This window comes from Amblyraja radiata, chromosome 1, assembly GCF_010909765.2.
Source record: "Amblyraja radiata isolate CabotCenter1 chromosome 1, sAmbRad1.1.pri, whole genome shotgun sequence".
Taxonomy (NCBI): domain Eukaryota; kingdom Metazoa; phylum Chordata; class Chondrichthyes; order Rajiformes; family Rajidae; genus Amblyraja; species Amblyraja radiata.
Genome location: NC_045956.1, coordinates 46,417,297 through 46,435,384, shown reverse-complemented (window position 1 = coordinate 46,435,384; position 18,088 = coordinate 46,417,297). Strand labels below are relative to the sequence as shown.

At 42.4% G+C, this 18,088-nt stretch overlaps 1 protein-coding gene across 2 annotated transcripts in view; it reads right to left on the bottom strand.

The window, feature by feature from the left end:
* The window catches only part of jakmip1 (janus kinase and microtubule interacting protein 1), a 334,448-nt gene that overhangs the window by 186,247 nt on the left and 130,113 nt on the right, over window positions 1–18,088 (bottom strand). For both annotated transcript variants that reach the window (XM_033021201.1, XM_033021210.1), the window contains exon 2: window positions 15,546–15,635. The gene's annotated coding sequence lies outside the window, so the exon portion shown is untranslated. The remainder of the gene's footprint in view (window positions 1–15,545; window positions 15,636–18,088) is intronic.

Sequence of the window (18,088 nt, the reverse complement as noted above, 5' to 3'; positions counted from 1 at the left end):
CTCTGGTCCCGGAAGGCGGAGGGGGCCTCTGAGCGAGATGGCCAAAAATGATGGCCGTAGGTGGCGGCGTTCTCTCGGAAATCACACCACAGCGAGCCAAAAGCGGTCAAGATCAGACTTTTAGTATTATAGATAATATCAAGGGGGTTAGTTAGCGTGTGTGCGGGAGGGTAGTTAGTGTGTGTGACGTTGCATGCCGCCCCGCCCCAGCCCCCCCTCCCCCCCCTCCCACAGCCGCAGGTTGGGGGAACAGACCCAACAGGTCTGCACTTGGTCTAGTAATAAGTAGATGAATGAGCTATTCTCTTCACAAATGAATGGTTGGATTTCTACAAAAATAACATGTTGCTTTTGCGTTTATTCAACCTTTCCAACAGTTTCAATAACAGATGATTACTCACCAATGTATTCAATATAGACAAATAAATTAAACCAACTGGTAACAAGGTAAAATCTTAGTAAGGAGTTCCTTACACTTCAACTAATTTCACTTCTTACATTATAATTCACACACTTGGAACTACTGTAGCAATAGGCAGTGAACCATCATGTTGAAATTTACAAAATAGCCAGAAATTATTATTTCCTCATGTTTAATTAATAGAATAAGCTTTGGGCCATAGAATCAAAGTCTTGTATTTTCATGTGAATTTCTGGTCTGTTCACCAGAAGCAAAATGAAGAGAAAAACAGAAAGAGATGGAAATAATCAGCAGGCCAACCAGCAACCTTGTAGAGTTGGCTAACATTCTCAGCTCTGCTGAAAGTCAGTAATTCAATTCTTCATTATGTGTGTGACGGAAACCGATTTAGATCTCATTTTCAATAATAGTCTTCAGCTTTGCAATTAAATATCTGGCCGTTTAAGTTCATAAAATGCACTGCAGCACACAAATCTTGTTTGTCATCACCCAGTTTTCTCTTTTTCTCTTGTGTTTGGGGTACAACACACCTAGATTTGGAACCTGGGGGAGGTTGGTAGACAAAAGTGCTGGAGAAACTCAGCGGGTGCAGCAGCATCTATGGAGCGAAGGAAATAGGCAACGTTTCGGGCCGAAACCGTTGGTGTTGGGATGGTCAGGCATCAAGGTTTATAGAAAACAAATCCAACACACACTCAGGTACCATTTTGGAAACATCCACTGGACAACATTTGGGTTTTAACCACATCGCCCCCTAGGTTTGGGAAGATGTGATCAATTGGATTCTGATCACATCTTCCAAAACCTATCGCAATTGTGACCTCTAAACAATACACGTCCTCAGCGAAGTCACAGATCAATGATGAAATTGTCACAGTGTGTAGCTCTATACCATGTTCCTAATTATATTTGACCGGTGAGAAATACATATGCTCCAATAACCTGGTTGTTTATCATCAAGCGCTTGGTCAGAAAAATTAGCTGAATAGTAAACATAGCAGCAATGATGTAACATCAATTTATGTAGAGTGAAGCTATGTTTCTCACAAATGAAAAGAAAAAAACTTTGTTCACACAGCAGTAAATAATCCTGTAATTCCCTCTTCCAAAACTAACAACCCAGTAAAAAAAACCGCTGACAATCACTTGGCTGTATAATCCTTCGGTGAGCACATCAAAGGATTACAATGTTCTTTTCCACATCACATGGTCGCGGTCATAACAAGCAATGGCATAGAAATTAGATTACATTACATTTATAGGCACTTCTGGCACAAAATTCAATTTTAAAAGATACTTGCTCCTCTTCTTCTTTGTCCATCCTTTAAGTTTATTATTGTCAGGTGTGCTGAGGTGCATTGATAAGTTTTGTTTTGCATTCAATCCAGTCAAAGCAGATAATACAATCAAGCCAAACACAAGTACAATAAGTAGAGTGAAAGGAAAGATACGGAGTACAGAATATAGTTCTCATCATTATAGCACAACAGTCCCATAGACACAATCCAATGTCCGCAACGAGGTTGAGGGGAATCGGACTATACCCTAGCCAATGGAAGGACCGTTAGAAGTCTGATAACAGAAGGGAAGAAGCTGTTTCTTAGTCTGTGGTGCACACTTTCAAGTTCCTGTATCTTCTCCTAGTGGGACAAGGGAGATAAAAGAATGATCGGGATGGGAGAGGCCTTTGATTACGTTGGCTGCTTTCCCAAGGCAGCGTGAAAGGTAGATGGAGTCAATGAAGGGAAGTCTTGTCTGTGTGATCGACTGGGCTACATCTACAATTCTCTGCAGTTTCTTGCAGTCTTGGGCAGAGCTGTTCCCAAACCAAGCTGTGATGATGTAATCTGATGGTACACAAAAATGCTGGAGAAACTCAGCGGGTGCAGCAGCATCTATGGAGCGAAACCCTTGGTTTCGGCCCAAAACTTTGCCTATCTCCTTCGCTCCATAGATGCTGTTGCACCCGCTGAGTTTCTCCAGCATTTTTGTGTACCTTCGATTTTCCAGCATCTGCAGTTCCTTCTTAAACACATGTAAGGTGATGGTATGCTTTCGATGGTGCATTTGTAAAAGTTCATAAGAGTCCTTTGAAGCATGCTGAATTTCCTCAGACTCCTGACGAACAGAGGCATTTGTGTGCCTTCTTGGCCATCACTTCAATGCATTTGGCCTGCAACAGATTGCTGGTAATATTTACTCCAAGGAACATGAAGCTCATAACATTTTCCACTTTGGCACTATTAATGCTGCGGAATAGGGCATGTACTCCACCACGCTTCCTGATATCTAGTCCGACTTTGTCCACTCTGGTCTTCTCAGTTTTGTGGTGGCTGATGTGGCCAACTTGGGACTTGCAGGCTTCCACAATCGGGGCCTGGGGTGCGTGAGAGAATGGACGTGTTGGGTACTGTGCAATCCTTTCTTCCAGTGCTCAGCTTCTGGGAACTCCAGATGCATGGACACAGGTTCTCAGCACCATCACAAAAACTCCTTCTTGCTGTGGAACCGGCACAGGCCAGAGATTCCCAGGAGAGTGAAGATGATACAATTTTTCAAGGTGGCTTTGGGAACATCCTTGAAACATCTCCCTCTGTCAACCAGTTAATCTGTAGCGGTAATGCAGTTCAGGAGTCTGGTTTTGAGCAAATGAAGCATGTTGTCTGCCCAATGGAGCCTCTGTGCAGGAAATGTTGGACTGGGAGAGTTCGCCAGCACTGATTCATTTACTGTATACTGCCAGTCTATTTGTTGGAGAGATAGCTTTGGCAGTCCCTCTCCAGTGCTTTGAGGTATTGACTACATGCAGTCCAAGTCTTAGACGCAGGCAGGAAGACAGTGAACACTTGAGCTGGGTCAGGGTGATAATCATTGAACTCATTTCCTCAGACAGCCAAAGATTGTAAAACAAACTGCTGGAGGAACTCGCAAAATGTGTCGGAAGGAACTGCAAACGCTTGTCTGAAGAAGGGTCCCAATCCAAAATGGCATTTGTTCCTTTTGTCCAGAGATGCTGCCTGACCCTCTAAGTTGCTACAGCAACAATGTGTCTATCCGTAGGAGGAGGTCAGGGGTCAGGCAGGTCTGTGGATGGAAATGGACAGGCAATATTTCAGTTTGGGATACTTCTTCAGACTGGTGGAGTAGAGGGAAGACAATTGATAGGAACACCTCCTCTCTCAATTTCACTCATGGACCCAAACATCCCTTCCAGTTGAGACAGAAATTTACATGCACCTCCTCCAATCTCATCTATTCCATTTGGTGCTTAATTTGGGGTTTCCTCTGCATTGCCGAGACCAAGTGTAGAAGAAGTAAGTGCTTAGCCGAACACATGCCCATGCACTTGCTTATCCAGAGCGAGTTGGAGCTCTTGGTTGCTAGCTACTTCAATTCCCTTTAGTATTCCCATAACAACCTGTCAATCCTCCGCCAGCTCCACTGTCAAAGAGAGACCACATGCAAACTTGAAGAACAGCACATATTCCGCATGGGTAGCATACAACCCAATAGCATGAACATTGTATTCTCCAATGTCTGATGAACACCAACCCCCCTTCCCAAACCCTCCCACCACCACCACTCCCCAACACAAACCTTTCTTTCATTTGACCCACACCACCCAGTTTGTTTCTACTCTCCCCCCCCCCCCCTCCCCCTCCCCCTACTCTGGGTCTCCTATTTTTATTCCTCCCCCAAATGCCTCCATCCCCATCTCCCCACTATCCTCCCTTTGGTTCGACATTTCACTCCCCACCTTCTTTCTTCTCAGATTCTACCACTAGCATGCATTTGTCTTCTCCACCCATCACCTCCAGCCTTGGTTACAATCTCCACCATTCTCTCCCCCACTTGTCTCACCAATCACTCCCTCCTTACCTGGATCCACCTATCGCTTGCCAGCTTTTGCCACACCCCTTTCCCCACAGTTTTAAAGTTTGTGTTGAAGGTTTCTTTAGTTTTTCTATGTGGGGGGAGGGGGGTAGGGTAAGGGGGAAACCGTTTTCAATTCACTTCCTGGCGAGGACGCGACTATTCTCCAAGTTGCGTCCTCGCCCCCCTCCTCGCGGCCTACCACCTGGATTGGCGCGGCCTTTCCTGCTAGGGACCGGACCAGAGCTTCAGCAGTGGCGGCTCAGCACTGGATACATCGCGGAGTGGGCGATGCCTACCAGGATCGCCGTTTGGAGCTCCGGAGTGCTGGGCCGCTGCTCCACCATCGCGGGACTGTGGTTTGAAGAGCTTCCAGCGCGGCTGGCGCTGTCTTCAACATCGCGGAGTCCTGGGGCCTTTTGCCGAGGGCCGCCAGCGTTGAATCTCCAGACTTCTATCACCCCGGTGAGCGGGCCTGAACATCGGGCCGCCCTTAGCGGCGACAGCAGGGGGTTCGGGAGCCCCCCGACCACGGGAGGACAACAGAGTAGGATGTCTGAATTTTGGAGCCTTCTCTCACAGTGGGAAACTTTGATCCCGCTGTGTGGGGATGTTTGTGTTAAGACTTTGTGTTATGTGCTCTTTATTACTCGTATGGCTGTATGGTGACCACACATTTCAATGTACCAATTGGTACATGTGACAAATAAATGTATCTTGTATCATCTACCTTCTACTCCATCAGTCTGAAGAAGGATCCCGACCCGAAAGGTCATTTATCCATTGTCACTCCACAGACGGAGCCCGACCCATTGAGTTCCTCCAGCAGTTTTGTTTATTACTACAGTCGACTTACTGCGTCATTAGTCCTCGAATTTACAGCCTGGAAAATGTGATTGTTAACTCCACTAAAAATGAAACCAGTAAATAAAGCACTGCTACTTGTAGACTATAATCCATAACTCAGTGGTATGTGAAAATATCCCTGCAAATCTAACAGCTAGTGTAGATAGAATATCCTGTTGTTAATGATGCATCACAGAGAATGAATTGTGCAAAGGAGGATCTTATGTCATTAGGTTCATTCAGGCATATTTTACAGCGTTATACTTGATTGGTGCAATAACCCCTTTGTCTCACAGCATATTAGTTCACCTTTCAGCCAAAGAGGTGCCTTTTCAATGTATCCATTGTTATATTGGTCTGGAAATATCCTAAATTCTGGCATGAATGTTGAGGGCTGAAGTGACCTTGAAGCAGTTTATACTCTGGTGAGAAGCTTAAATTGCAACTGTGTCTAGCAGTTTATCGTAATGACAAACTTCTTGGTGAAGCAAAAGCACCCACGGTATTGCATGCTCCTGAATAACATTATTGTAGATGGGCTCCCAGTTTCCTTTCCCAACTAAGGGTTGTGTCACAAACTCAGCAATGGCCCCTAAGCTCTGCTAGCTCTCTACTGGATTTCAAGCGACACAGAGAAACCCAATGTCATCATTATTCAACTGTTGTGATTCTGCTCTGAGCACTGTGTAAGAACCTGTAATCACAGTGAAAGTAATACATTAATTGCTTGGGTTGAAAACGTCCTGGTGTTGCAGTTTAGAGATAATAATATTACACTTCGATTTAGCAACCAAAAAAAAGACTTGGTTATTGTCACAAAGATAACAATCTACAATGAGAAAATATTTTTTCTGCAGAGTAAACGTCCTGCATCGATAAATTAAAATACACATGATGATAGTTCCAAGTACAATATATCACCGCATGATACTCTTATTTCCTCGTTCATATAGTGTTCAGCATCATACACAATCAAAGAAAGTTGCCACCATCTTTATTCAGATTGCTGTTTATCTAAAATTAATATGCAAAAGAATAATAAAGGCAATTACTGTTGTTTAGATCTACTTCAGAGAAAGAACTCTCAGGTTTACAGTTTTGGGTTGAGACCCTTCTTCAGACTGACATCTCTCATTTCCTTTCCCTCTAACTAGTCTGAAGAAGAGCCTCGACCTGAAACGTCACCCATTCCTTCTATCCAGAAATGCTACCTGTCCCGTTGAGTTACTCCAGCATTTTGTGTCTACCTTCGGTTTAATCCAGCATCTGCAGTTCCTTCCTTCAACAAGGAATTGAGAACTATTCCTTTGTTGTTATGGATGCAGGAAACTTAAGGTTAATTCCAATTACATTTAACATGTTATTTAGAGTTTAATTATAAGGATATTCTGTATTAATTTTTTTAAGGCAAAAGTACAAGCCGTACAACATATGGGATCTTTAACTTTTGAATAAAAACCACTACCTGAAAATGTATCCTCAGTCAGTTGTATTAAATAGATATGTCAATGCATTATGCCCTGCCTTTGATATTCATCCCATTGTCTTTATGAGCACCATTGAAGAAGGAACTTCAATAAACTCGACTTGACTTGGTTTTGGGGAAAGAGCAAAAAACCTGGGATTATTTGCTTTACAGCAAAGAAAATGAGATGATTTAAAAAAGGTGTGCAGAATTATGAAGAGTCTCGGTGGAGCTATTGAACAGGAGGAACAAGTGAATAATAATAATAATACATTTTATTTAATGGGCGCCTTTCAGACATCTCAAGGACACCTTACATAGTAATCGGAATAACATATAATCGGAATATAACAAGTAATAAAGACATCACAGAGACACAAATTAAAAACAGAATTCAATCCAAAAACAGAAAATCAAAAACACAGTGTGAAGAGAGAGCAGCGGCAGCCAAAGCGCGCCAGCGTCCACTCTCTCTTCACAGCAGCCATCTTGGACACAGACCCACAGGACTACAATTGAACAGTGAACAGGAGATACTATTTCCATTTGCATGAATGTTCAGACCGAAGATTTATTGTTAGTGGAAAAAGAACCACTGGGCTGATGAGGAGTTTTCTCTGCAGCGAGTTGGTAAGAAGTGCTACGAAGTTCACTGTTCAAAGAAACAGGCAACATATCAGCAACCTCTGACCTTGGGCTAAGAGTGAATTCGCATTCGCTTCTTTATTTATTTGTGATGACATGTGGCTGTCACAGGCAATATTGCCATTTATCATCCATCTGTGTTTGCTCCACAACTGAGGAGGCAGTGACACAGTAGCTACGTTGGTGGCTCTGGGGTCATTTATAGGCCCAACTGAGAAAGAATAGCATATTTATTTCCTGAAAGTACATTATCGAATCAGATAGGGTTGATGAGAATTGAAAACCTTTATAGTTACTGTTATAAAATACAGCATTTTTACAAACAATTAAAATTCCCCACCTGCCGAGGGATTTGAACTCACACCCATGGATCAATGGTCGAAAACCCTGAATGGTAGTTCAGTGGCTGTGTTGCCTTCCCATGACTGTAAACCATGTTCATCTGTATTTGACAAGACTGCAGTTACTTATGCTTGCAATTCCTCACTGCTCTGTGCTATAAAATTCACTACATCCAGCAGCTGCTGGAACCCAGTGGCATGTGTCCCTACAGAACAATTTTTTCGAGTGGCCTTAAGTTGTTCTATTTCACAACACAAGGAATAAATTCATTAAGTTTCTCTCCGCTCTTTCACCAGACTGAGAAATCGTCACAAACTGGAATCAGATAATGGGCCTCTTGTTAATTTCCCTGGAGCTTATGGAAGTCGTGTAACAGATAGAGATCAAACATTCACTTGCATTGATTGTTATGCTTGTGTAAATGGGGAAGATAAGTGTTTTAATTGGACTTTGGAATGCTGGTTACAAACTGCTGCACCATAAGAATTGATTTGGAAATCTTTTGTTCTTAAATCTTTCCGACATGGGAATCACTCTTCAAAGAGTTCATTTCCTCCACAGTTGCCCATAGATCACAGAAACCATGGTACTGTAGAAGACTTTTCATCGTGTACATTTTATCTTCCACTCTATTACTCTTTTCATTTGGTGCCTGAAGGAATCTGCTGCACATTAATTGATCCCAATGTTTGTCTGTACACCGACAGGAACCATACCTCAAAGTAACTCTTTCAATGTGATGTACATTTGTGTGCCCCGAAGCTGTGAATGGGTGGCACAGTGGCAGAGTTGCTGCCTTACAGTGTCAGAGACCTGGGTTTGATCTTGACTACAGGTGCTGTCTGTACAGAGTTTGCACGCTCTCCCTATGATTATGAGGATTTCCGCCACGTGCCCTGGTTTCCTCCCACATTCCAAAAACATGCAGGTTTGTAGGTTAATTGGCTTCTGTAAAAATGTCCCTATGTGTGTGTAGAATAGAACTAGTATGTACGGGTGCCCGATGGTCCGAAGGGTCTGTTTCCATACTCTAACTCCAAACTAAACTAAACTATGAGGATAAATGCACTGCTTTAACCAAAACCTGGAGATTGCAAGCAGATTTTCAATCAATCAGTCTTGCTTTTACTTCACTGTTGCTAGACCTAATTTCGCAAAGATTAAATTCATGCTGCCTGCTTATTGATCACTGGATCTAAATACCAACAAGAGAAGGCATAAGCTCTGGTGTACCATGGGATCTGGGCAAGCTGTAAGTAAAAAAAGTGAAAGTCTGAAGAAATAGACAATAGACAATAGACAATAGACAATAGGTGCAGGAGTAGGCCATTCGATCCGAAAGTGCACAAAATGCTGGAGTAACTCAGCGGGTTAATAGACAATAGACAATAGGTGCAGGAGTAGGCCATTCGACCATTCGAGCCAGCACTGCTATTAACTGTGATCATGGCTGATCATCCACAATCAATACCCCGTTCCTGCCTTCTCCCCATAACCCCTTGACTCTGCTATCTTTAAGAGCTCTATCTAATTCTCTCTTGAAAGCATCCAGAGAATTGGCCTCCACTGCCTTCTGAGGCACAGAATTCCACAGATTCACAACTCTCTGGGTGAAAAAGGTTTTCCTCATCTCCGTTCAAAATGGCCTTCCCCTTATTCTTAAACTGTGGCCCCTGTTTCTGCAATCCCCCAACATCGGGAACATGTTTCCTGCCTATATCGTGTCCCATCCCTTAATAATCTTAGGTACACAAAAATGCTGGAGAAACTCAGCGGGTGCAGCAGCATCTATGGAGCAAAGGAGATAGGCAACGTTTCGGGCCGAAACCCTTCTTCAGACTGATAGGGGGTCATCAACTAAGCTCGGGCATTGGATCTGTGTTGAGTTTCAAGGATTTAACTTCCTTGAAAAACGTAGTCCACTTGAAACCATTTGGGAATAGCCGAGTGAAGATGCAACACAAGAGAGGAAGATGGGGAAAAAATCCTTGTGATTACAACCAGATCAATAGAAATACTAAGTGGATCAGGCAGCATCAGTGGAGAGAGAAACAGAGTTAACTGTTCTGATTCATTATTTTTGATCTGAAATGTTAACTCTGTTTCTACTTCCACACCTACTGGGCATTTTCTGCACTTTGTTTTTAAGCCAGAACTCTTGGCCTGAATTATCCTTTTTTCAGTTGAATTAGGTCAGTCCACAGTCTTAGTTGAAGCCGCTGATTCGATCTCAAACCTGCTCAAACAACCATATGCAAGAAGAGGAAGCACTGACTCAATTAACTTGAAACAGAGCTGATGCTCTCCCAACTGCATCCTTTGTTCCTCTTGGAGAACCAGAGTATTAATTGCATATACTTGTGATTTATTAGCTTTTGCTTCTCTTTCTGCAAACCCATACAGGAAATATCGATTGATGTTCCAAAAAGATCACCTCTCACACTTTTACACTACAAAGAAAAATGTCCTAGCCCATCCAAACTATCTGACTATCTACCCTATCTACACCTCCCATAATTTTATTTTAGATCTGAAACGTTAAACATTAAAAATGCTACCACCTCAAATTATTATTTACTATGAAATTATTCAAATTATTCAATTTTTACCTTTAAAAATTGCATCAGTCAGTTGGCATTTGGGAGTTGAGAACGCCATTCAGCTTCAAAAGAAATGTTAAGACTTGGATGCATTGAATCAGTCTAACAACTAAACTGACACCTCCATGATCCCATACAGGCAGGCCCAGTTTACTAATTAGCTGCATGTTTTCTGCAACTGGATGATAATTTCGGAGTTCATCAAAACATTCAACATCATAGTGTGCCATTTAATTTCATCCACCTACTTCCAACCAGATTACAATAAACCAATAACATGTTGCGAGGCATGAAAGGCGTTCAGGAAAATAATTATTTTCTTTGCGAGTAATAAAGGCTGATAAGTGCTGGGAAATGAGTAAATCATAGTGTGAATAATGATTTTTTTTTTAACGGAAGCATCTTTAATGCAACAGTCAGCGGACTGGCTGGTTCGTTGGTGACCTTGCAGTCCAGCAATTCGATCCATTGATTAACAATCTGTAAATAACACAAGCCCAGCTGCACAACATGTCATTCAACTGCCAGCCTGTGATGGCCCAGATCTTATACCAACTTGCGTTGACGCTGCACTATTAACCAATTGGAACTCATCCTGTATTATTTCCCCCCACAATTTGTCATGTTGTGAGACTCTGTTGTTTTGATTAAACCCAAATTGCCAAGGCATGGGGTGGAAAATGATGACTGCTCCAAATCAACGTAAACCACTAGGTTTCGAAATTCTACAAATGCAACATTGCATTAAATCGGCAGCAATGGATTTGATCAACAGCATTATTATCGATGGGCCCTTATACATATGGATGTGTGTGTGTGTGTGTGTGTGTGTGTGTGTGTGTGTGTGTAGGGGGGGGTGTGTGTGTGTGTGTTTGTGTAGGGTGTGTGCAGGTGTGTGTGTGTGTGTGTGTGTGTGTGTATGTGTGTGTGTGTGTGTGTGTGTGTGTGTGTGTGTGTGTGTGTGTGTGTGTGTGTGTGTGTGTGTGTGGCAATAGCAGATTGTACAAGGATAACTGGGATGATGCAGAGGGGAGAATCTCTGTGGGTAGAGAATAGTGATATCAATCAAAATGTGTGGAGATCTCGCACATTGGGTCAGGATAAAGTGGGTGAGAGGGATTGTGTTTGGCTGGTTCTTCAGACCGAGGTCGGGATCTAAACTGATTTAATGGTAGCAGTCACGTCCTGGAGGAAATCAGATTGATGAGAGTTATAATAAGTTGTAAAATGAGAGTTGTATACATCAAGTCTTTCCGCTGATGGTTAGCCTGCAACAAAGCTTTTCACTGTACCTCGGTACATGTGACAATAAACTAAACTAAACTAAAGAGTGCCAACTGAAAGACTGCCCGAGCACTGGACTTCAGGACATGGGACCTCTTCAGGCAGGTCAACTCTAAAGTGACACTAACCTAGGCTTCGGGTGCACTGTATAGCCCCATATCACACACTGTCCATAAGCTATGGCTTTTAATATCATGTTATTGATACAATTTACAGGTTATCATGTGTGCCTGTGCTTTCAGCATCCAGCAGAATGATGTTCATGAAACAATAGCCACCTGATTGCAACACTATTTTCGAGCCACTCTGCGATAATGAGATAACCAGAGACCCAGGTTCGATTCTGACCACAGTTGCTGCCTGTGTGGAGGTAGCATGTTCTACCTGTGATCACATGGGTTTCATCCAGGTGCTCTGGTTCACTGTAACATCCCAAAGGCATGCAGGTTTGTAGGTTAATTGGCCTTTCATTTAATTGCCCCGATTGTGTAGGGAGTGAATGAGAAAGAGGCATAACAGAATGTATGAACTCTAATGGTCAGTGTGGACTTGGTAGGCTGAAGGACCTGTTTCCATGCTGTATCTCCAAAATAAACATCAGCATCCAACATTTTTTTAAATCAATAATTCAATTATACTTTTCAGATTTAGAATACTGCAACAATTTCCAAATCCTTTTAATATTAGCTTTGATGATGCAGTAATGAATTAGTATTCACCATCTACAGCATATCTTTGAGAGGGAAAAAAATGACATGCCATCATCAATTGCAAATCTTTAATTGAATATGACAGCATCATCACTCTTGATAAGCCAGAAGGTGAAATATTAGGTAGATATTTAAAGTACCCAATTAAATGCCATATTCTGTAGATTAAGATAATGCATGGCTCAGCTTGCCGACTGCTTTAATTATTTTGAGACATTAGCTTTAGGATGTGATTTAAGATGGCAGAACCTCTTTTGGATCAGCCTTTATTAAACTTGTATTGCAGTAATTCCCAGTCGCTACAATGGATGAGCAGAGGAAGTAATTTGGGATCTGATTTTGGGAGAACAAAGAGACAGAAGAAATGGATGAGTAATGTGCATGTAATTTCAGATCAAGGTCACAGGCTGAGATAGGAATTATGGAGCCGAGACTGTCACATTAATAATTCATTACCTTCCCAATAATCATGCACATTTATTTTAACAAGTGCAAATGTATACTAAAACATTTGGTAAATTTGCTTATTGAACCCATGGGTTAAAATAGCCATCCATGTGGGAACTGGCCCAGTTTGTCCTGTGACATTTATGTGTGCGCCTCACTTGATGATTGGTCTCATTAATTGCCTTACACATTAGATCACTCTTACTGAGTTCTCTCCGTAACCATGTGGGTTTCTTCCAGATGCTCTGGTTTCCACCCACATCCCAGACAAGCGGGTTTGTAGGTTAATTGGCCTCTGTAAAATTGCCCTAAAGTGTAGGGAGTGGATGAGAAAGTGGGAAAGACAATAGACAATAGGTGCAGGAGTAGGCCATTCGGCCCCTCGAGCCAGCACCGCTATTCAATGTGATCATGGCTGATCATCCCCAATCAGTACCCCGTTCCTGCCTTCTCCTTATATCCCTTGACTCTGCTATTTTAAGAGCCCTATCTAGCTCTCTCTTGAAAGCATCCAGAGAATCTGCCTCCACCACACTCTGAGGCAGAGAATTCCACAGACTCACCACTCTCTGTGAGAAAAAGTGTTTTCTCGTCTCCGTTCTCAATGGCTTACTCCTTATTCTTAAATTGTGGCCCCTGGTTCTGGACTCCCCCAACATCGGGAACATGTTTCCTGCCTCTAGCGTGCTCAAACCGTAACAATCTTATATGTTTCAATGAGATCCCCTCTCATCCTTCTAAATTCCAGAGTGTACAAGCCCAGCTGCTCCATTCTCTCAGCATATGACAGTCCCGCCATCCCGGGAATTAACCTTGTAAACCTACGCTGCACTCCCTCAATAGCAAGAATGTCCTTCCTCAAATTAGGGGACCAAAACTGTACACAATACTCCAGGTGTGGTCTCACTAGGGCTCTGTACAACTGCAGAATGACCTCTTTGCTTCTATTATCGATTCCTCTTGTTATAAAGGCCAACATGCCATTCGCTTTCTTCACTGCCTGCTGTACCTGCTGCATGCTTACTTACATAGACTGATGTACAAGGACCTCCAGATCCCATTGTACTTCCCCTTTTCCCAACTTGACGCCATTTAGATAGTAATCTGCCTTCCTGTTTTTGCTACCAAAGTAGATAACCTCATATTTATCCGCATTAAACTTCATCTGCCATGCATCTGCCCACTCCCCCAACCTGTGCAAGTCACCCTGCACCCTCATAGCACCCTCCTCACAGTTCACACTGCCACCCAGCTTTGTGTCATCTGCAAATTTGCTAATGTTACTTTGAATCCCTTCATCCAAATAATTGATGTATATTGTAAATAGCTGCGGTCCCTGCACCGAGCCTTGCGGTACCCCACTAGTCACTGCCTGCCATTCTGAAAGGGACCCGTTAATCCCTACTCTTTGTTTCCTGTCTGCCAACCACTTCTCTATCCATGTCAGCACTCTACCCCCAATACCATGTGCCCTCATTTTGCCCACTAATTTCCTATGTGGGACCTTATCAAATGCTTTCTGAAAGTCCAGGTACACTACATCCACTGGCTCTCCCTTGTCCATTTTCCTAGTTACATCTTCAAAAAATTCCAGAAGATTAGTCAAGCATGATTTCCCCTTTGTAAATCCATGCTGAATCAGTCCGATCCTGTTATGGCTATCCAAATGTTCGGCTATCTCATCTTTTATAATTGACTCCAGCATCTTCCCCACCACCGATGTCAGGCTAACTGGTCTATAATTCCCTGTTTTCTCTCTCCTTTCTTAAAAAGGTGGTAATATAGGGATAATATAGAAGGGATAATATAGAACGTGCAGATCGATGGTCGGCATGGACTTGGTAGCTGAAGGGCCTGTTTCCATGCTGTATCTCGGGGGACTGGCTGGATGGACATGCCAGCTGCATGAATTTTCTGCCATGTGGAACTCGATTTTGTGGGTGTATTTCTGACTTGCAAACTGTTTGGGTTATGAATAGTTCACAGAAATGGAACCCTAATGGAAGCTGTGAACAACATGCACAACTAATGGAATATAACCATTTTCAATGACTATTGATACGGTTTTGTAAATGCCAGCAGTTAATCAGAACATAATTCTGGTTAGTACCATTCCCTTGGATGGGAGACCAGCTGGAAATATCAGGAGCAACTGGTTAATCAAGGAAATGGATACCGTCCAGGGCGGCACAGAGGCGCAACAGTGTAGTTACTGCCTTACAGGGCCAGAGACCAGGGTTCGATCCTCACTACGGGTTCTGTCTGTACAGGGTTTGTACGTTCTCCCCATGGCCTGCTTGGGTTTTCTACAGTTTTCTCCCACACTCCAAGGATATACATGTGTGTAGGTTAATTGGCTTGGTCAAATTGAAAATTGTCCATAGTGCGAGTAGGATAGTGTTTCTGCGTGCGGATCGCTGATCGGCGTGGACTCGTTGGCAGTGACGGACTGGGTCTAAAAATATTGGTTGCCAGGGGACAAACGGGACCCACTTCATCAGGGGCCCATTTGATATAGGGGGCCCACTTGATATGGGGGCCCACTTCATCAGGGGCCCACTTGCCATTGGGCAAGCTGACACGCTGGCCAGTCCGCCACTGCTCGGTGGGCCGAAGGGTCTATTTCCACGCTTTATCTCTAAAACTAAAAAACAAAAGTATATTTACCTGAAAATCAAGTTCATCACAATGCTATTAGCAGCATTCAAGTTGTCAGAGCAGCCTGGGGACTGACACTAACCTGGACTTTCCATGCAGTAATGTCTTATCTTACTTTACAACACCAAAAGATTCCATGCAATTAATACACTTTTGCTTGATTTTATGCCTGAGCACTTGAATCTTAATCAGAAATATTAATGAAAATACCAGTCACCAGGACAATTAAACCAACAGCACAGAATCCCACTTACAAAAATCAAACTTCTTCTGTGGAGTGTTCTTGGACGATACTGCCAAAGGATTTGATATCTCTTCCACTTGCCTTCTTTAAAATTTCATTTCTAAAAAGATAGAGGAACACTGGTCAGTTGATTGAGCCTCAATTGCAATGTTTATAAAATGCTAAATCTTTAGTATTAATTCAGATATGCAGCAAGAAAAGGGTGAATTAAAAGGGCATTAGTATTAGTTTATTATTTTGACGAGTACCAAGATACAATGAAAAATAAATTATTCTGCATGCTCTTCAGGCAAACTGTACCATAAATGAGTACAATTAAAAGTATACTCAAGAGCACATGTAGTTCAGAAAGCAAAAGGAAGCATGATCACTCACAAATCAATCATTCCCCACACAGAACGTAAACCTATTTACGGCACACAGTAGCATTATTAATCAACTCAACTGTGCATTTATATTTCCACTGGTTAATGTGTTTCTTAGCTTCACTGTCAGTCAGGAGAGTGTGGGACATAGATTTTTCCACAGCCCACATCGACAGTGGAATTATGGAGATGAATGTCCACATCTTACCTCTGCTGACGTCCACAGTGGACACTTATCATTGCAAGTGCTGGAATAAGTCAAGTATCATTAGCAGAATCTCACATCAAAACAAATGGAGGTCTGTCGTGAACAGGATTCAGGGCGATGATGACTTTGTGTATTTGGTTCTTTTGGGATTTCAACAACTCAACTTACTTCCAAAACCTTTGTACTTTCCCCTCATGGAAATGCTATTAAAAATTTATCAAATGCCTGAGTTCACGTGGATAAAAATAAAGAAACTCCTGACCTATATCGGGTATTTTCTCTATTACTTTGGAAACTAGACAACGATCAAGGTTTTCTCCTCATTATCAGATTGCAATCATTTTATCTTAACCAAGAATGGCTCAGAACACAAGGTATAATAGCCTTCCATAATAATGTGTTATAAGGCGAGCAACGGTGACTACTTTTGACATCAAGGCATCGTCTGACTAAATGTTGATCAAGATCCCCGGGGATAATTCAAATTAGTGGGCATCTATCGGAGAACGTTCCAAAAGTTGGAGACAGACCTCACACAAAGGAAGATGGTTGTAGCTTTGACGCTCACTCATCCCAGCTCCAGGACTTCACAGAAGCAGTTCCTCAAGAGCAGCAGCCAAAGCCCAACTATCTTCAAATGCTTCATCTGCAGAACTGCAGGTGCTGGTTTATACCAAAGATAGACACAAAGTGCTGGAGTAACTCAGCGGGTCAGGCAGCATCTCTGGAGAAAAAGGATGGGTGATGGGTTTTGGATCGGGATCCTTCTTGGAAGGAAATAAAGAACTTTAAAAATAATATTATCAAATCTCCTTTGGAGAATATAATGGACAAAATATTTGCAGTTACATAAACACTGACACATGCACACAAGTAGTTTTTGGGAAAGTGAAGACCATTATTTGACGACCTAACTAGAATGGATGTGGAGAGAATGTTTCCAGTACTGGGAGAGTCGAGTGCCAAAGGGCACAGCATCAGAATGAAAGGATGTACCTTCAGAATGGAGATGAGGGGGAATTTCAACAGCCCGAGGGTGGTGAATCTGTGGAATTCATCGCCACAGATGGCAGTGGAAGCCAAGTCATTGGATATTTTAAAAGTGGAGATTGATAGGTTCTTGATTAGTAAGGGTGTCAAATGCTATGGGGAGAAGGCAGGAAAATTGGGTTGAGTGGGGAAAGTCAGATCAGCCATGATTGAATGGCAGAGTAAACTCGACGGAGCAAATGGCCTAATTCTGTTCCATATCTTATGAACTTACGACCGTTTTGTTAAATAGTTACATCTTGTAACTGAGAGACACGCCGGCTTCTGTCTGGCATCTTCCCTCTGAAACTTACATAATTAGAGAGGTGTTCAGAATTATATTGGTCATCAGCAATTTAGTGCCCTATATTTCACATCTTGCTTTCCTTCCCTTCATAACAAAGTCTTAAATGAGAGGTCAAATCAAATAAGATGCTCAAACTACCCGTCAACATTGCTCTGACTCCAGGAAATGAGAGATGCGAGAGAACATTTAGCAGTTCATACTTTTTTCCTTGCCTTGGCTGGGTCACTTGTAAGTGGATGCAATCATTTGGTGCAGAACTGCCAAAAAGAATAATTAAACCTTTTTTTGAAGGATAGACACAAAAAGCTGGAGTAGCTCAGTGGGTCAGACAACATCTCAGGGGAAAAGGAATAGGTGATGTTTCGGGTTGAGACCCTTCTTCACACTGAGAGTCAGGGGAAAGGGAAACGAGAGATATAGATGGTGATATTGTGAGATATAGAACAAATGCATGAAAGATATGCAGAAAGTATCAATGATAAAGGGATAAAGCATCGATGATAAAGTTGTTCGCTGAAGCCTATGTGAAATTAATTACAGACAATGAGACTTAACTAGACTGCTTTGAAGTTAGTACAACGACTTGGGTGGGGGATGATTGCTTTATATGATATTTTAGTATCCTTGAATCCTATCTTCAGTTT